The following is an 18,989-nucleotide window of genomic DNA, read 5'->3' on the forward strand; positions in this document are numbered from 1 at the left end:
TACATTACATTCTTTTCTTCTTCTACTCACACAGGGGAACCTCTATACCTGGGCAAAAAGGATCCCTATTATTATTATTTTTCTATTTCCTCTTTTTCATATGAGCAAGAGCAAGGACAAGAACATTCTTGTTGAAGCAGACCCTAAACCTGAAAGGACTCTGAAGAGGAAACTAAGAGAAGCTAAAATACAACAACCCAGAGATAACCTTACAGAAATTTTTGAACAGGAAGAGGAGATGGCAGCCGAAAATAATAATAATGCAAGGAGGATGCTTGGTGACTTTACTGCACCTAATTCCAATTTACATGGAAGAAGCATCTCCATCCCTACCATTGGAGCAAACAATTTTGAGCTGAAACCTCAATTAGTTTCTCTAATGCAGCAAAACTGCAAGTTTCATGGACTTCCATCTGAAGATCCTTTTCAGTTTTTAACTGAATTCTTGCAGATCTGTGATACTGTTAAGACTAATGGAGTAGATCCTGAAGTCTACAGGCTCATGCTTTTTCCTTTTGCTGTAAGAGACAGAGCTAGAGTGTGGTTGGACTCTCAACCCAAAGATAGCCTGAACTCTTGGGATAAGCTGGTCACGGCTTTCTTAGCCAAGTTCTTTCCTCCTCAAAAGCTGAGCAAGCTTAGAGTGGATGTTCAAACCTTCAGACAGAAAGAAGGTGAATCCCTCTATGAAGCTTGGGAGAGATACAAGCAACTGACCAAAATGTGTCCTTCTAACATGCTTTCAGAATGGACCATCCTGGATATATTCTATGATGGTTTGTCTGAATTAGCTAAGATGTCATTGGATACTTCTGCAGGTGGATCCATTCACCTAAAGAAAACGCCTGCAGAAGCTCAAGAACTCATCGACATGGTTGCTAATAACCAGTTCATGTACACTTCTGAGAGGAATCCTGTGGGTAATGGGACGCCTCAGAAGAAGGGAGTTCTTGAAATTGATACTCTGAATGCCATATTGGCTCAGAAAAAAATATTGACTCAGCAAGTCAATATGATTTCTCAGAGTCTGAATGTTATGCAAGCTGCATCCAACAGTACTCAGGAGGCATCTTCTGAAGAAGAAGCTTATGGTCCTGAGAACCCTGCAATAGCAGAGGTGAATTACATGGGTGAACCATATGGAAACACCTATAATCCCTCATGGAGAAATCACCCAAATCTCTCATGGAAGGATCAATAAAAGCCTCAACAAGGCTTTAATAATGGTGGAAGAAATAGGTTTAACAATAGTAAACCTTTTCCATCATCCACTCAGCAACAGACAGAGAACTCTGAACAAAATACCTCTAATTTAGCAAACTTAGTCTCTGATCTATCTAAGACCACTGTAAGTTTCATGAATGAAACAAGGTCCTCCATTAGAAATTTGGAGGCACAAGTGGGCCAGCTGAGTAAAAGGATCACTGAAATCCCTCCTAGTACTCTCCCAAGCAATACAGAAGAAAATCCAAAAGGAGAGTGCAAGGCCATTGATATAACCATCATGGCCGAATCCAAAGAGGAAGGGGAGGATGTGAATCCCAAGGAGGAAGACCTCTTGGGACGTCCAGTGATCAATAAGGAGTTTTCCTTTGAGGAACCAAAGGAATCTGAGGCTCATCTAGAGACCATAGAGATTCCATTGAACCTCCTTATGCCATTCATGAGCTCTGAAGAGTACTCTTCTTCTGAAGAGAATGAAGATGTTACTAAAGAGCAAGTTGCCAAGTTCCTTGGTGCAATCATGAAGCTGAATGCCAATTTATTTGGTAATGAAACTTGGGGAGATGAACCTCCCCTGTTCACCAATGAACTAAATGCATTGGGTCAACTAAGATTGCCTCAGAAGAAACAGGATCCTGGAAAGTTCCTGATACCTTGTATCATAGGCACCATGACCTTTGAAAAGGCTCTATGTGACCTGGGGTCAGGAATAAACCTCATGCCACTCTCTGTAATGGAGAAACTGGGAATCTTTGAGGTACAAGCTGCTAAAATCTCATTAGAGATGGCAGACAATTCCAGAAAACAGGCTTATGGACAAGTAGAGGACATATTAGTAAAGGTTGAAGGCCTTTACATCCCTGCTGATTTCATAATCCTAGATACTGGGAAGGATGAGGATGAATCCATCATCCTTGGAAGACCCTTCCTAGCCACAGCAAGAGCTGTGATTGATGTTAACAGAGGTGAACTAGTCCTTCAATTGAATGAGGACTCCCTTGAGTTTAAAACTCAAGGACATCCTTCTGTAAACATGGAAAAGAGGCACAGTAAGCTTCTCTCAAAACAGAGTCAACCAGAGCCCCCACAGTCAAACTCTAAGTTTGGTGTTGGGAGGCCACAACCAAACTCTAAGTTTGGTGTTGAACTCCCATATCCAAACTCTAAGTTTGGTGTTGGGGAGTCTCAACAATGTTCTGAACATCTGTGAGGCTCCATGAGAGCCCACTGTCAAGCTATTGACATTAAAGAAGTGCTTGTTGGGAGGCAACCCAATTTTTATTTAATTATATTTTTTTATTAATTATATGTCTTCATAGGTTCATGATCATGTGGAGTCACAAAAACAACTGAAAAAAATTGAAGAAAAATCAAAAACAGCAGAAGAAAAATCACACCCTGGAGGAAGGACTTACTGGCGTTTAAACGCCAGTAAGGAGCATCTGGCTGGCGTTCAACGCCAGAACAGAGCATGGATCTGGCGTTGAACGCCAGAAACAAGCAGCATCCTGGCGTTCAGACGCCAGAAATGCACACTGAGGAAGAGCTGGCGCTGAATGCCAGAAACAAGCATCTGGCTGGCGTTCAACGCCAGAAATATGCTGCATCTGGGTGCTGAATGCCCAGAACAAGCATCAATTCGGCGTTTAAACGCCAGAATTGCATGCAAAGGCATTTTACATGCCTAATTGGTGCAGGGATGCAAATCCTTGACACCTCAGGATCTGTGGACCCCACAGGATCAACTCAGCATCTGTGGACCCCACAGGATCTCCACCTACCACCACTCACTCTCTTCCCTCTTCTCAATGTTCATCCTCTCTTCCCAATAAACACTCTTCCCCAAAACTCTTCACCAATCACCTCAATCTCTCTTCCTTATCACCACTTCACCACTCACATCCATCCACTCTTCCCCATACACCTAAACTCCACCTACCTTCAAAATTCAAAATCAATTTGCCACCCAAACCCACCCTAGATGGCCGAAATTAACCCCCCCTCCCCTCCCTATATAAAGCCCTCCATTCTTCCTCATTTTCACACAACATAACCCTCTCTTCCCCTTCTTGGCCGAATACACCTCTCCCTCCTCTCCTCCATATTTTCTTCTTCTTCTTCTTCATCTATTCTTTCTTCTCTTGCTCGAGGGCGAGCAATATTCTAAGTTTGGTGTGGTAAAAGCATAAGCTTTTTGTTTTTCCATTACCATTGATGGCACCTAAGACCGGATAATCCTCTAGAAAAGGGAAAGGGAAGACAAAAGCTTCCACCTCCGAGTCATGGGAGATGGAAAGATTCATCTCCAAAGCTCATCAAGACCACTTCTATGATGTTGTGGCCAAGAAGAAGGTGATCCCCGAGGTTCCTTTCAAGCTCAAGAGAAATGAGTATCCGGAGATCCGACATGAAATCCAAAGAAGAGGTTGGGAAGTTCTAACAAACCCTATCCAACAAGTCGGCATCCTAATGGTTCAAGAGTTCTATGCTAATGCATGGATCACAAGGAACCATGATCAAAGTAAGAACCCGAACCCAAAGAATTATCTCACTATGGTTCGGGGGAATTACTTAGATTTTAGTCAGGAAAATGTAAGGTTGGCGTTCAACTTTCCAATGATGGAAGAGAACGCACGCCCCTACACAAGGAGAGTCAACTTTGATCAAAGGTTGAACCAAGTCCTCATGGACATATGTGTGGAAGGAGCTCAATGGAAGATTGACTCAAAAGGCAAACCGGTTCAACTTAGAAGACTGGACCTTAAGCCTGTGGCTAGAGGATGGTTGGAGTTCATCCAACACTCCATCATCCCCACTAGCAACCGATCTGAAGTTACTGTGGATCGGGCCATCATGATTCATAGCATCATGACTGGTGAGGAAGTAGAAGTTCATGAAGTCATCTCCCTTGAACTCTACAAAATAGCCGAAAAGTCCTCCCCCTTGGCAAGGCTAGCTTTCCCTCATCTTATTTGCCATCTATGTTACTCAGCTGAAGCTTTCATAGAAGGAGACATTCCCATTGAGGAAGAGAAGCCCATCACTAAGAAAAGGATGGAGCAAACAAGAGAGCCCACTCATGGAGCTCAAGAAACACATGAGGAAGCTCATCATCAAGAAATCCCCGAGATACCTCAAGGGATGCACTTTCCTCCACAGAATTTTTGGGAGCAAATCAACACCTCCCTAGGAGAATTAAGTTCCAACATGGGACAATTAAGGGTGGAACATCAAGAGCACTCCATCATACTCCATGAAATTAGAGAAGATCAAAGAGCTATAAGGGAGGAGCAACAAAGACAAGGAAGAGACATAGAAGAGCTCAAGGACATCATTGGTTCCTCAAAAAGGAAATGCCACCATCACTAAGGTGGACTCATTCCTTGTTCTTACATTCTCTGTTTTTCGTTTTCTTTATGTTAAGTGCTTATCCATGTTTGTGTCTTATTACATGATCATTAGTATTTAGTAACTTTGTCTTAAAGTTATGAATGTCCTATGAATCCATCACCTCTCTTAAATGAAAAATGTTTTAATTCAAAAGAACAAGAAGTACATGAGTTTTGAATTTATCCTTGAACTTAGTTTAATTATATTGATGTGGTGACAATGCTTCTTATTTTCTGAATGAATGCTTGAACAGTGCATATGTATTTTGAAGTTGTTGTTTAAGAATGTTAAATATGTTGGCTCTTGAAAGAATGATGACAGGAGACATGTTATTTGATAATCTAAAAAATCATAAAAATGATTCTTGAAGCAAGAAAAAGCAGTGAATACAAAAGCTTGCAGAAAAAAAAATATAGCAAAAAAAATATAGAAAAAAAAAGAGAAAAAGCAAGCAGAAAAAGCCAAAAGCTCTTAAAACCAAGAGGCAAGAGCAAAAAGCCAATAACCCTTAAAACCAAAAGGCAAGGGTAATAAAAAGGATCCCAAGGCTTTGAGCATCAGTGGATAGGAGGGCCTAAAGGAATAAAATCCTGGCCTAAGCGGCTAAACCAAGTTGTCCCTAACCATGTGCTTGTGGCGTGAAGGTGTCAAGTGAAAACTTGAGATTGAGAGGTTAAAGTCAAGGTCCAAAGCAAAAGAAGAGTGTGCTTAAGAACCCTGGACACCTCTAATTGGGGACTTTAGCAAAGCTGAGTCACAATCTGAAAAGGTTCACCCAATTATGTGTCTGTGGCATTTATGTATCCGGTGGTAATACTGGAAAACAAAGTGCTTAGGGCCACGGCCAAGACTCATAAAGTAGCTGTGTTCAAGAATCAACATACTGAACTAGAAGAATCAATAACACTATATAAACTCTGAGTTCCTATAGATGCCAATCATTCTGAACCTCAATGGATAAAGTGAGATGCCAAAACTATTCAAGAGGCAAAAAAGCTACAAGTCCCGCTCATCTGATTGGAGCTATGTTTCATTGATAGTTTGGAATTTATAATATATTTTCTTCTTTTTATCCTATTTGATTTTCAATTGCTTGGGGACAAGCAACAATTTAAGTTTGGTGTTGTGATGAGCGGATAATTTATACGCTTTTTGGCATTGTTTTTAGTATGTTTTTAGTAGGATCTAGTTACTTTTAAGGATGTTTTTATTAGTTTTTATGTTAAATTCACATTTCTGGACTTTACTATGAGTTTGTGTGTTTTTCTGTGATTTCAGGGATTTTCTGGCTGAAATTGAGGGACTTGAGCAAAAATCAGATTCAGAGGTAGAAGAAGGACTGTTGATGCTGTTGGATTCTGACCTCCCTGCACTCAAAGTGGATTTTCTGGAGCTACAGAACTTAACATGGCGCGCTTCTAATTGCGTTGGAAAGTAGACATTCAGGGCTTTCCAGCAATATATAATAGTCCATACTTTGGCCGAGTTTAGATGACACAAAAGGGCGTTGAACGCCAGTTCTACGCTGCAGTCTGGAGTTAAACGCCAGAAACACGTCACAAGCCAGAGTTGAACGCCAGAAACACGTTACAAACTGGCGTTCAACTCCAAGAATGACATCTCCACGTGTAAACTTCAAGCTCAGCCCAAGCACACACCAAGTGGGCCCCGGAAGTGGATTTATGCATCAATTACTTACTTCTGTAAACCCTAGTAACTAGTTTAGTATAAATAGGACTTTTTACTATTGTATTAGATATCTTTGGATCATCTTGGGACGTCTAGTTCTTAGATCATGGGGGCTGGCCATTTGGTCATGCCCGAACCTTTCACTTATGTATTTTCAATGGTAGAGTTTCTGCACTCCATAGATTAAGGTGTGGAGCTCTGCTGTTCCTCATGATTTAATGCAAAGTACTACTGTTTTATATTCAATTCAACTTATTCCGCTTCTAAGATATCCATTCGCACCCAAGAACATGATGAATGTGATGATTATGTGACGCTCATCATCATTCTCACTTATGAACGAATGCCTGACAAACACTTCCGTTCTACATGCAAATAAGCTAGAATGAGTATCTCTTAGATATCTAATACAGAGGACCGAGTCCGAGATATTAGAATCTTCATAGTATAAGTTAGAACCCATGGATGGCCACTCCTGAGATCCAGAAAGTATAAACCTTGTCTGTGGTATTCCAAGTAGGATCTGGGAAGGGATGGCTTTGACGAACTTCAAACTCGCGAGTGCTGGGCGTAGTGACAGACGCAAAAGGATAGTAAATCCTATTCCAGTATGATCGAGAACCTCTAGATGATTAGCCGTGCCGTGACAGAGCATTTGGACCTTTTTCACAGAGATGATGGGATGTAGCCATTGACAACGGTGATGCCCTATATAAAGCTTGCCATGGAAAGGAGTAGGACTGGTTGGATGAAGACAGCAGGAAAGCAGAGGTTCAGAGGAACAAAAGCATCTCTATACGCTTATCTGAAATTCTCTCCAATGAATTACATAAGTATTTCTATCTTTATTTTCTATTTATTTATTATTATCATTCGAAAATACTATAACCATTTGATATCCGCCTGACTGAGATTTACAAGATGACCATAGCTTGTTTTATACCAACAATCTCCGTGGGATCTATCCTTACTCACGTAAGGTTTTATTACTTGGACGACCCAGTGCACTTGCTGGTTAGTTGTGCGATGTTGTGATGTTTGGACCATGGTATTGTGCACCAGTTTGTTGGCGCCATTGCCAGGGAGAAAACGAACAACAAATTTTACAACCAGGGATCACAATTTCGCATACCAATATGCAAATGCAGATGCAGGAAATGTAAAATGAAGAACACAAAATTGAAGAACTATATAAAACTTTTATTGAAGGATTGAGATTGAAAAAGAAAGAAGAGGGAAGAAGAAGAGCTGGAGAGCTTACAAGGGATCTCTCAAAGCTTCTCTCTCTAACTTCTCTCTATGTTATGTAAAACTGAAGGGTGCCTCACAATGAGAACGAGGCCTCCTTTTATAGTTGAAGATTCTACTGTTTCTATAGTACAGGTGAATATAACCGGTACTATTTCTATAGTATAAGTTGATTATTTTGATTTTTTCTGATTACATATATTTAGAGATTAAAGACTAATCTTCTTCGAGGTCAATTCCAGAGCAGTAATCTTCATTTTGATTATAACCGTTTGAGGATTCTGCTAATGAAGTAGGATTTTCTTTGTGTTTTTTATCTTCTTCTATTATCTGCATGATTTGCTGAAGATGTTTTGCCAAGGTTTCTTTTGATTGAGCTCCTGCGAGGGCTGCAGCGATTTGAGCTTTCTGATTGAGAAACGAAGCCGTTTCTGGATCTGAAATCTTCTGACTATATGGATTGGTTTTGAACCATTCTCTGACCTTTTCTGGATAGGCCATTGATGAATCAAATTGAGACTACCATTTTACATAACTATGCCTTTGTAGGATTGGAAGTGATTTGCAGTGGCCTGATTTTGCATATTTGTATTGCCAGGAAAATACCCATGCTAGTGAAAATATTGAGAAAAATTTTATTACAGGAATACATATTTCCTGACTGCTAAATTTTGATTGAAAAAGTTTATACCCTTCATCTGTTGGTGAGGGTAGAATTTCTGGGATTGGCCCAAAGAAGTCCCACCATTGGTAGAACCAATTTGAAAAAACATAATTAATTTTTCTTTTAAAATAGATTAACCTTGAATGTTTGTACTGAGTATTTTAAAACCAAAATACTTTAGTCCAGGCTTCCATGTAGTCCCAATAATTAAAACCTATTGGGTCATAATTTTGAAAAAAATTTTGAATTTTGTTTAGATTGTTCCCAAATTGTTTTGGGGACAAAATTCTGAGGATTTGGATAGTTGAATTGGTTATAAATTCAGGATTGGTTTTGTCCTTATAATGTTTAATAGATACTGAGTCAGTATCTATTAAGATGAATTCGTAAAATTGGCGGGTTTTGTTGGGTGCCAAAGGCCTGAAGTGGAATCCAGTAGGAAAAATCTTTAGGATGACTTTGTTTGGCGATCTATCCCAAAATTCAGGCTCCATATGGATAATGTTTGAGGTTTTATTTGTGGACATGTAATTGGTTTGGGCTTTTTGTGTTTTGGTAGTGGTTGAGGATGTTTGGGGCGTCTGGACAATAGCCTTTTCTTTTGGTATTTGTATGACTATTTTTTGATTGACCATTTGGGATATCAGTTGAGTTAAGTCAATTTCTTCATCTGACTCACTGCAAATGTCAGCCCAAGATTTTTTGTTGAGTTTAGTGAGACCCTAGTCTTGTAAGGCCAAGAGGGTTTCGATTGGGAAGACATAGTCTGCCTTAGTTTGTTTGGCTTGGTTGTTTGTTGGTTCAATGGATTGTTAGGTGGGTTATTGGGTAGATGACCCAGATTGTTGAGTAGGTTGTTGGGTAGATGACTTCGTTGGGGTGCTAGACCCAAATCTTCTGATTGGCCCAGGTAAGGCTAGGTAAATGCCTCTGCCTCTTACTGAGGCTAAAGTTACCTTTTTAGGCATCGTCTCTTTGCTTGTCTCCCTGCAAATATTCACGTGTGAGAAAGTCAGGGAGAGAGTTTGAGTTGCCCTTGATGTGCTCAATATCAAAATAAAAAATACTTAATATAGCTTGCCACCTGGCAAACACTTGTTTTGATGCAAGATTTTTAACATCATTTTGTAAAACTTCTTTAGCCGATTTGCAATCAACTCGGACTAAAAATTTTTGATTGAGTAAGTCAGACTGAAATTTTGTGATGCATAAAACAATGGCTAAAATTTCCTTTTTGATTGTGGAATAGTTTTGTTGAGTGCTATTCCAATGTTTGGATGTAAATGCAATGATACATTTTTTATCATTCAATTTTTATTTTAGGATACCCCCATATCCTAAATCTGATGCATCTGTTTCCACTATCTTGAATGCATGAGGAACAGGTAGGTAAAGACAAGGAAGATTGCGGACTTTGGTTTTAAGAAATCTGATAATATCAGAATGTTTGTCTGTCCATGGTGGAGGATTTTTCTTAAGCCTATCATGGAGAGGCTTAATGAGAATGTTAAGATTTGGGATGAAATCCGATACATAATTGAGACATCCTAGGAACCTCTGGAGCTGAGGTTTATCAAGGATATAATCTAAAAACTTTTCTGCAAACAAAATCAATCTTTCAATTGGAGTTATAGTTCCTTGGAAAATCATATGACCAAGAAAACGGATTTTTGTTTGGAAGAGAACAATTTTTGACTTAGAGACAGCAAGACCATTTTTTTGGATGATGTACATAAAAGTTTTAACATGCTTCAAATGTTCATCTAAAGTTTGGGAAAAGATTAAAACATCATCAAAATAAACGATTGCAAAGTTTGAGTATGGGTTAAAAATATCGTTCATGATTTTTTGAAATTCAGATGGGGCATTTTTCAGACCAAAAGGCATTACATTCCATTCATATTGGCCAAATGGAACTGTAAATGCTGTTTTATATCGGTCTGATTCTGTGATTTGGATCTGCCTAAAACCAGATTTCATATCAAATTTTGAAAAAATGTTTGCAGAGTTTAATCTATTAAGCAAATCCTTTTTGTTTGAGATAGGATAAAGAATCCATTGCAAAGCTTGGTTCAAAGGTTTGTAATTGATGACAAGTCTAGGAGTTTCTCGTTCTATTTCAGCTTGCTTATTAACATAAAAAGCAGAGCAGGACCAAGGACTCTTGCTAGGATAAATTAAACCTTTATCCAAAAGATCTTTAATTTCTTTTTGACAATGCTACAAAAGCTGCTCATTCATCTGAATAGGGCGAGCTTTTGTAGGGATTTTTGATTCCTTGAAATCTTTTTCATAGGGAAGATCAACAATGTGTTCTTTCCTATTCCAGAAGGCATGAGGCAAATCAGAACAGATAGACTTTTCAATTTAATTTGAAAGATTTTTTATCTTATCTTGAATCTTTGGTTGAGAAAGCTGTGATTCAAGGGTTTTGAAAGAGATTTCTTCTTTTAAAAAGCAAATCTGTTTGGTTTTGGATTCAATTAGGTTTAGAGATCTCTGCTTTGGTGAGTCTAGGAACTCAAAGAAAGTTACTTGTCTTCCCACAAAAAAGGTTAGTCCAGGAAAATCTGCCAGATAAGGAAACAAAAGGATTATGAAAGGTGTCCCCAAGACTACATCATTTTTTATATTCTTTGCTATGATAAATTTGGTGGGAATTCGAAGATTACCCTTTTCAACAAAAACATCGGTTAGTTTGAAATTGATACTTAGCCTTTCACCCGTTATTGAGCTAAGGCGTTCAGTAGACTTTTCAAAATATTTTGTGGGGATCAGACCTTCCTTAATAAAGTTTGAATCTGCACCTGAGTCAAAGAGTGCGATGGTGTCGAAAACAAAATCTTTAACGATAATTTGGATATGAACACGATGCTTCATAAAAGAGAATACATTTATTATTCTCAAAATTTCTTTTCCCTCGTTGTCGTTAGAAATTTTATTTTCTTGTTCCTTAGAACACTCAATTTGGTTTAAAAGAGAATCAAGTTCTTCATCACCAGATTCTTCTTCTTGCATTAATTGCGAGAGAATGAGTTGATGATTGTCTTAATTTCTTTTGATTTCCTGGATTTCCCTTTTAAGATTGTTAACCTCAGTCTGAAGGTCTTGAATGGTTATAGGACGAATAACTTGTTTTTCTAATTTTTTGAAAATGGGTTTGAATCATATTTATTGCTAAGGACTAAATTTTTGGGTTTTTTCTCTTTTTGTAAAGATCTTTTTTATTTCAAAAGAAAATTTTTCTTTTGTTCTGGATCACCAATAGCCTCTATAGCATCAAACAAGAGATCTTGGTCTTTGGATAAAACACCAATCTGCTTGACATCGGAATCTGAGGATGATTCAATATCATCTACTTGGATATTGTTGATATCATCCGAGGATTCCCGTCCTGAGTCGTCATCAGAAATTTCAATTAAAAGATTGTTAATCTGATCCTCAATCTGAGAATCAAGGTTCAGATTATTAATCTTTCTTTTTAACTTACAATATTTGCTAATATGTCCTGGTTTCTTACATGTATAGCAAATAATGGGGTTTTTTGTGGGTAGTTTTGGAAATTCTTTTGGAAACCTTTTTCATTTTTAGGGTTTTGAAAAATTTTTCTGGATCTTCTGAAATTCTTTTCAAGATTGGGTTTAAAAACTTTTCGATTGGATGGTCTTTTAGATTTCCTTGGATGACAAGTAGGAAGAGAAAATTGTTCACAAAAAGTTTCCAGATCAATACGATTTTGGGTTTTCTCACGAGCAAGTTGCCTTTGGATTTTATCATCTTGACATATCTTCAGAGCAACCTTTTAGATGAGAGAGATGAGTTGACCATAACTTAACTCATCATAGGGTATTATCCCGTCTGGGGTTAAGCTACGAATTTTGTCCCTTACTTTATCTCCCAAGGATTTGGGGAGTCCAGCAAGGAATTTTTCTTTCCAGAAAGGTTGTTGACTGTCTTCTCTGGTATAGACTCTAGTAAGAAAGGTGTCCTTATACCATCAAAAGTCGGACAAAGTTTTGCATCTGAGATTGGAAAGCAATTCAGCAGATCGGTCTTTCCAAAGAGATGGATCACTTATGAAGTGGCTTGCTATGGTAAAGATTAAGGTGTTGACTGCATCAAGGATAGGTTCCCCATCTTCTCCAATGATGGGTTCGTTCTGATCATTGACTTTTATGGCAAAAAAGATTGAGTGTTTTTGGTTATCAGAAAGGTAGTTATCCCACCATCCTTTGAGTTGACCACTGAACCCGGAAACAATAATATTCGCTATTGCTTCCTCAGAAGTTTCATGGGCTGCTTGATAGGCTGTGCCTACCATTGTCATATGCTGAAGCATACTCATGATATTATATTCGGTTTTGCCATCTATGTTCCATTCATAGACATTATTGGCATTGAAGCTAACAAAACCTAGTTCTCTTTCTTTGAGAACTAGATCTGGAGCGGATACTCGATTATAACCATACGTAGAGGGTTTGGTTAAACCCTTCCATTTGGTTAGAGAGTTGGTCATAATAGGGCTGACCTTGAGGGATGATTTGCCAGAATCATCACTTTGCTCGAAGGAAGATTCATTGGACTCATGGCCAAGGGCGTTAATGGCTTTGGATGAGCGAGTTTGAGATTCACCAAAGTTTATAGGAGTTTTAGGGACAGTGGTGAAACGGTTTAAAAGTTGGTCAATCTTTTGAATGACTTCTGAATCACCAGATTATTATTTTAAAATGGAGGTTTTAAGACTTTGCTTTGCCCTGCTACTCATTTTGAAAGGTTTAAAAAGTGATTTCTCAATACTTTTAGAAGTAGAGGCTTCAGAAACATTTTTCAAAGAGATAGTAGATCCTAAAGATGAAAGGTTGTCACCCAAGCATTGTAAAAATCTATTGGTATAATTTGATTGCTCAATGAGATTTTTAATATCTTTAGGGGCGACAGCTTCATCTACATTCTTTGATTTAAAAGGAGAGGCCATAACAGGGTTATATCCTTCCGTATTTGAAATAATAAAAGCTCCTTTTGGAGGAAACTCAGATCTAACTAAGTTCCCATCTTTGACTTTCCAAGTTGAAATAATATTTGCTGAAAGCGAGGTTTGTTTAGTTTTGAAAGGATAATCAATATCATTTTTGATGGAATAAGCATGAAACCATTCAAAGAAAGGAATGTGCATTTTAACCTCATTTAGAAAATTGTAATACTTTTTCTTTGAATTATGAGATTTGAGCAGCTGTATAAGTACGAAAATACCATTTTCTGTGGAGATCATACTCCTCAGAGTAAAGGTTTTTACGTAAAGCTTCTCTGTTTATAACAAATTCTGTGCTACTCATGGGTATCATCATCCGAGTGCCTACCCTCGGTTTGATAAACTGTTTGAGAAATATTTGAATTATTTTGTAATCCCGAAATATTAATTTCAGAATGTACGGGTTTTGAGATATTTGAAAACTGAGATTGAGAAATCATGGAAAAAGACCTTCTTGCTGAAGCAAAATCATTGGATGTTCCTGGTTCAGACCTGGAGGAGAAAGAGTTTCGTCTGTCAAAGAAAATCTCTACTTTTTCTGATTCATCCTGTTTTATTTCTCGTAAGAGAGGTGCTTGTCTAGGTTGTATTGGAATATCTCTGTCAATAGACCATGACTGGGGGAGATCAATTTCATCCCACCTTATGAGCCTTGGGATCATGATGTTGGCCTTTGTCATGTCAGTGACAAACAAAGTAGTCTCATGATCTTGGGATTTAAGAAGGACTCTAGAATTACAAGTGTTCATGACCTTGTATTGAATCCTATAAATTAAAGCAGCTGGAATGGATCCTTCTTTCATGTTAAGACCATGAATTTGGATGTTAAGGAAAAGAGAGTCAAGAATGTTAATGTCTAACAAGCTGGCCGTTTTATTTGGGAAACAGTTGAAGTAAACTGGACCATGTCCTAGACTTGTTTCAACTGTTCCGATAAGGAAGTCTTGGAAGTCATTGTGTCTAATATCTCTAAGACACATGAGAATGGAAGCATTCAAACCTTCCCGGATGAGAGGTTTTACAGCCACTTGGACACACCCTATGTGAAGATATCTGTAGTGACGGGCATGTTCTCTGATAGATTGTTTGGTCAAAAGATGGAATTCCTCACCGGACTCTGGTCCCAGAGGAATATTGTTTTCAGCAGTTTTGATGATATAGTCTGATTTTCTTTTGTTGTCGTTAGGGACGTATAATTCATCTTGGGGGATTTTGGGTATTTTCCAATTGTCAATGGCTTGATTGATATCTTCAAAGCAGACTTCTTCTTCAAAGATGTTATGTTTGGGAGAGAGTTCCACAGGACGAGCAACTTTCTCAGTGAGGGGATTGGAGGAAGAATGGGTTGGAGATGTAGAGGAGGAAGATGGAGAAGAAAAGGAAAGACGTCTGGAAAGAGAGCGGAAGAGTTTAGACATATTTTCAAAAAATCTGATATCATTGCCCTCCTTTGGTTTAGAAAGAACATGTATATTATCACTAAACTATTACTCAAATTTTTGAATCTGGAGTTTTTAACTCTTTTTTTAATCCTTTTAATCCATAGCCACCAGGGGTTCTTACATTCGGATCTTATCACTTTCAAGGACATCGTCAGATTAGCCTTACTGCCCAAATGCCAGGGTCTTACTGCTACAGTCCCTTTGAGTGGTAAGATTAAACAGCCTGTACTTCCAGATTTAAAGGATTGTTTTCTTATGTACAGAATTAAGAACATGAACAGTAAATTCCCAGATCCATGAACCTTAGAGATAAAGGCGAGGGAAAACCTAATATCTAAAACAATACAATACATCATATAAACAAAAACAAGAATAAACTCTTTGTTACTTCTTCATCCATATCCTGAAAAGGAAACACCGGTAGGGGAGTGAGAACGTCGTCCTCGAAAGGGTTCTCACTATAGGGTTATAGAATTGTTGTAATAAGATACATAAAATAAATCTGTTTTCAAAGTACAGTGATCATTGTTCGCCTTACGTATCATTTCAAAAACCAAAGGTTTACATTTTCAAAAATCCGAAATCCTTTTTTAAAAGAGAAATCTAATTATTCTTCAAAACCCAAAACCTTTTGTATCAAAAGTTAAAATTTTTTCTAGACAGTATGAATGACAAAACTATTCCAAGTATAGGTTCATTAAGGCTTTACTGAACCAGTTTGATTTTTCATATTTTACTAAACCAGAAACTCAAACCAATCACGGCCTCCGGCCCATTACATAATCAATCACGGCCTCCGGCTCAAACAACTCAATCAACATCCAACATCACCACAATTCAACCAATTTCATATTACAAACACAAGTAGAGATATTCAAACACAAACAAATCAGTTACATCAAGTATATCAATTAGCAGTTAAACATAATTATTCACATAGGCAAACCAATTACAAGTTGCACATCCAATAATGTCACACAGATGCATATGATGAATGTATATCCTATTAGTTCGTGATATCACTTGTCAGTCCATAAATGCCAACCCAACACATCCTTTCGGATATCGCTTTTCTGCCACTCCCGCAGATATAGTGTCGGGCACACTCTATTAACCCACGGATATAGCGCCGAGCACACTGCATGCGTAACCTAAGGATATAGTGCCTGACATACTCTTGCAGCAGAAAAGGTTATTAATCATAATTCATTACCAGGGATATAATGCCATGTACACTATCGTACTTAACCCAAGGATATAGTGCCTGGCACACTTTCCACAATCAATCAAGCTCAAAATCTTATTTCAAAATTCATTCTTACCCACGGATATCGTGCCGGGCACACTTGCAATACCCAACAAGTCCATCGACCCTTCCCATGTTCCAAAACTCATCATCAGTTTCCAATTCCTCAAATCATTTTCCTTTAAAACCAAAAATTCATTTCTTTGGTAACATTTTTCGAAACTCCAAACAACTTCAAATCTTATTAATTGTAAATATCTTCCAAAAGTCATCAAAATCATTCATTCTAAATAAGGATTTGGTAATAATGTTTCACAGCAGAGTCTCCAAACTTTAGAGGAGAACAACCTATCCCAATTCCCTAAAAATTTATTGAAAACTCTTAAAATCATAGCTTCTTAGTTTAAGTAAATAAAAATAGAATTTATTATAAAACCGAATCATATAAGTCACAAGTCCCGAACCCATTTCCAAAACTAATTCACTTAAAACGAAACCAATCTCTAAGTCCAACTAAAAACATAAAATCTTTTTATGTTTAAAATCGATATTAGAATATAATACTTTTCTTCAGTAATTTAAAATCAGAAAATAATTATTTTCTAAATAAATCGAACTCAAGACATATAGCTTTCTTAAATAAATTAAACCCGAAAACATAACTATTTTATTAATAGATCAAACGATATAATTTCTAAAATCCAACATTTCTAAATAACCTTTCAAAGAGAGTCTCAGATTTTCATAGAAATTTCAGCAGCACCTCCCCTAAAACTTGGAATTTTCCACCCTTTTCGCGTCCCTACCAAACCATTCCACAACTCTTTCCAATGGGTTCAAGACCAAATCAGTTCAAAATTAAACTGAGTCCAACAATTCATATCTCAAGGAAACCGATTCAAAATTAAATCATTTTCTACAAATCAAGCTCCTTTTTAAAACTCTAGAGAATTAATTTAGCAAACACCAATTTAGCAAAATCAGTCAATAATTAAATCAAACAACAATCATATTCATCCAACACAGCCAGACAATACATAAGACTTATACAATCACTAAAAAGTGTAATTCTCTCATTAATATCCATTTACAACAATTCTAAATTATAAAATCGAGCTTTTAGAAAAGCTCCTACCTCGATTGTCGAAACTCGAAAATTCTAAAACGCGTCACAACTCGTTTTCTCTTGGCCTGTAACTGCGGTAGCCGTAACCTCAACCCCAAACCACTTTCTCGGCAACCACAATGACTCTAATCGCAACTTATAATAATCAAGACTCTACTCTACGTTACCAAGACTTCAGAGTTTATAACCAAACATAACGAAATACTAACGGAGGGGTTTTCGAAACATAAACACTTACTATAAGGACAAAATGAAGGAACCGAAACCCCCGAATCGACCCGGCAGCAGATCCGAAAAATATCCCAAGTGATAGCGGCGACCAAAAGCTCCGGTGACGGCGACTGTAACAATCACACATCGTCAATAATCTTCCCGAAATCCAAAAGGACAGAAACCAAACTTAAAACCCTTACCAGCAGCGGCCATTGGCAACGACATTGGCATTTTCTGGCGGCAGAGGTTCGGCAACAGCTTCGGTGGTTCAACAGCAGCAGTGGTACTCCCCGTCTTCTCTTCCGTTCGCATTTCCTCTTCCTCAGATCAGATTGGTGGTGGACCTCCAGTAGTGGCGATGGAGCACGAAATGGCGGTGGCTGGGCTCGTCAACGACGATGGTGGCGGTGAGGCTCGGTAACGGTGACGCGGTGGTGGCACTGGCTTCCCTCGGCGACGACGGCACGGACAGCAGCATCGGCGCGAGTCTTTCTCCCTCTTTGTGTCTCTCTGTCTGATCTCTTTCTCTCTCCTCTGGCGTGGGTGGCTGGCGCGACGGCAAGCTGGGCGGCGGCGAGCCGCAGCTGGCGGCAGTGAGGCGTAGCTGGCGGCGAGGCGTGGCGGGTTCTGCGGATCAGTGGGGGGCGATAGTGCATCGGCTCTTTCTCTTCTCCCTCACTCCCTCGGCGCTCCCTCTCTTTTCCCCCTTCCCCGATTCTGTTTCTCCCTTTTTCCTTTCTTTCTTTCTTTGTTTCTTTTAGCAGCTGTTGTTGTGTGTGTCGTGTGTGTGTGTGGTTTGTGTGTGTTGTATGTGTGGGTTAGGGTAGCTAGTGTTAGGGTTAGGTAAAAAAATTAAGATTTTGATTTGGGGATTTTAGGTTTAATTAGAGTAAGGTAATTTTAATAAAATTAGGATATAGGGTATCAGTTTGAAATCTAATTAAATACTTAAAATTACTTCTAAAATATTATTTATTGTATCAAAATACTAATTAATTTAAAATCGAATATTTTAATTAAAATTATAGGATAATAAGATTAATTTTCTTTATTTCTAAAACTTAAAGTATTAAATTATAAAAATATAAACAATTTGAATTAAATTATATAAACTTCTTATTATTTCATAACTACCAATGTTATAATTTAAATATATAAAATAACTCAATAATTATAAAATTGAATAAGGATTTTAATTTAAATTTAATTAATCAAAACTTGATTTAGTTGGCCTTAATAAAATAATTTCTGAAATTAAAGTCTTTATTGAATAAATAAATTGAAATGACTCATAATGAAATTTTCTAAAAGTTCTGGGTTTTACATTCTACCCACCTTATAAAAAATTTTTTCCTCGAAAATTGATACAAAACAAAAGAGATTTCATAACACTTCACTTTTGAACAAATTTAAGGAAAAGGCAAAAAAAATTCTCAGCATATATATACATACAGTTTTCAAATACTAGGATTTTTAGATGGTATAAAATTATATGGATAGAAGTGTGATTGCAAGTAGAAGTTACAAGGCAGGCTTAATGCAAAAGATGGCATGGTTCAAACATATGATGGTAAAGCAAGGCAGCAAAAGGCTATAAAACAGAATAGGGTTAAAATAACGCGCTTAACATCCGTACACTGATCTCGTACCAACATCATAGCTTCAACTTCCAAACTTCAACCTCAAACATTTCCCAAACCCACGATTCGCGTTACCTA

At 37.8% G+C, this 18,989-nt stretch overlaps 1 non-coding gene across 1 annotated transcript; it reads right to left on the minus strand.

Moving 5' to 3' along the window:
• Nucleotides 1–634: 634 nt before the first annotated feature.
• Nucleotides 635–742, minus strand: LOC112752611 (small nucleolar RNA R71). The gene has a single exon (XR_003177039.1). It is a non-coding gene; the product is annotated as a small nucleolar RNA R71 (small nucleolar RNA).
• Nucleotides 743–18,989: the final 18,247 nt, after the last annotated feature.

This window comes from Arachis hypogaea, chromosome 15, assembly GCF_003086295.3.
Source record: "Arachis hypogaea cultivar Tifrunner chromosome 15, arahy.Tifrunner.gnm2.J5K5, whole genome shotgun sequence".
Taxonomy (NCBI): domain Eukaryota; kingdom Viridiplantae; phylum Streptophyta; class Magnoliopsida; order Fabales; family Fabaceae; genus Arachis; species Arachis hypogaea.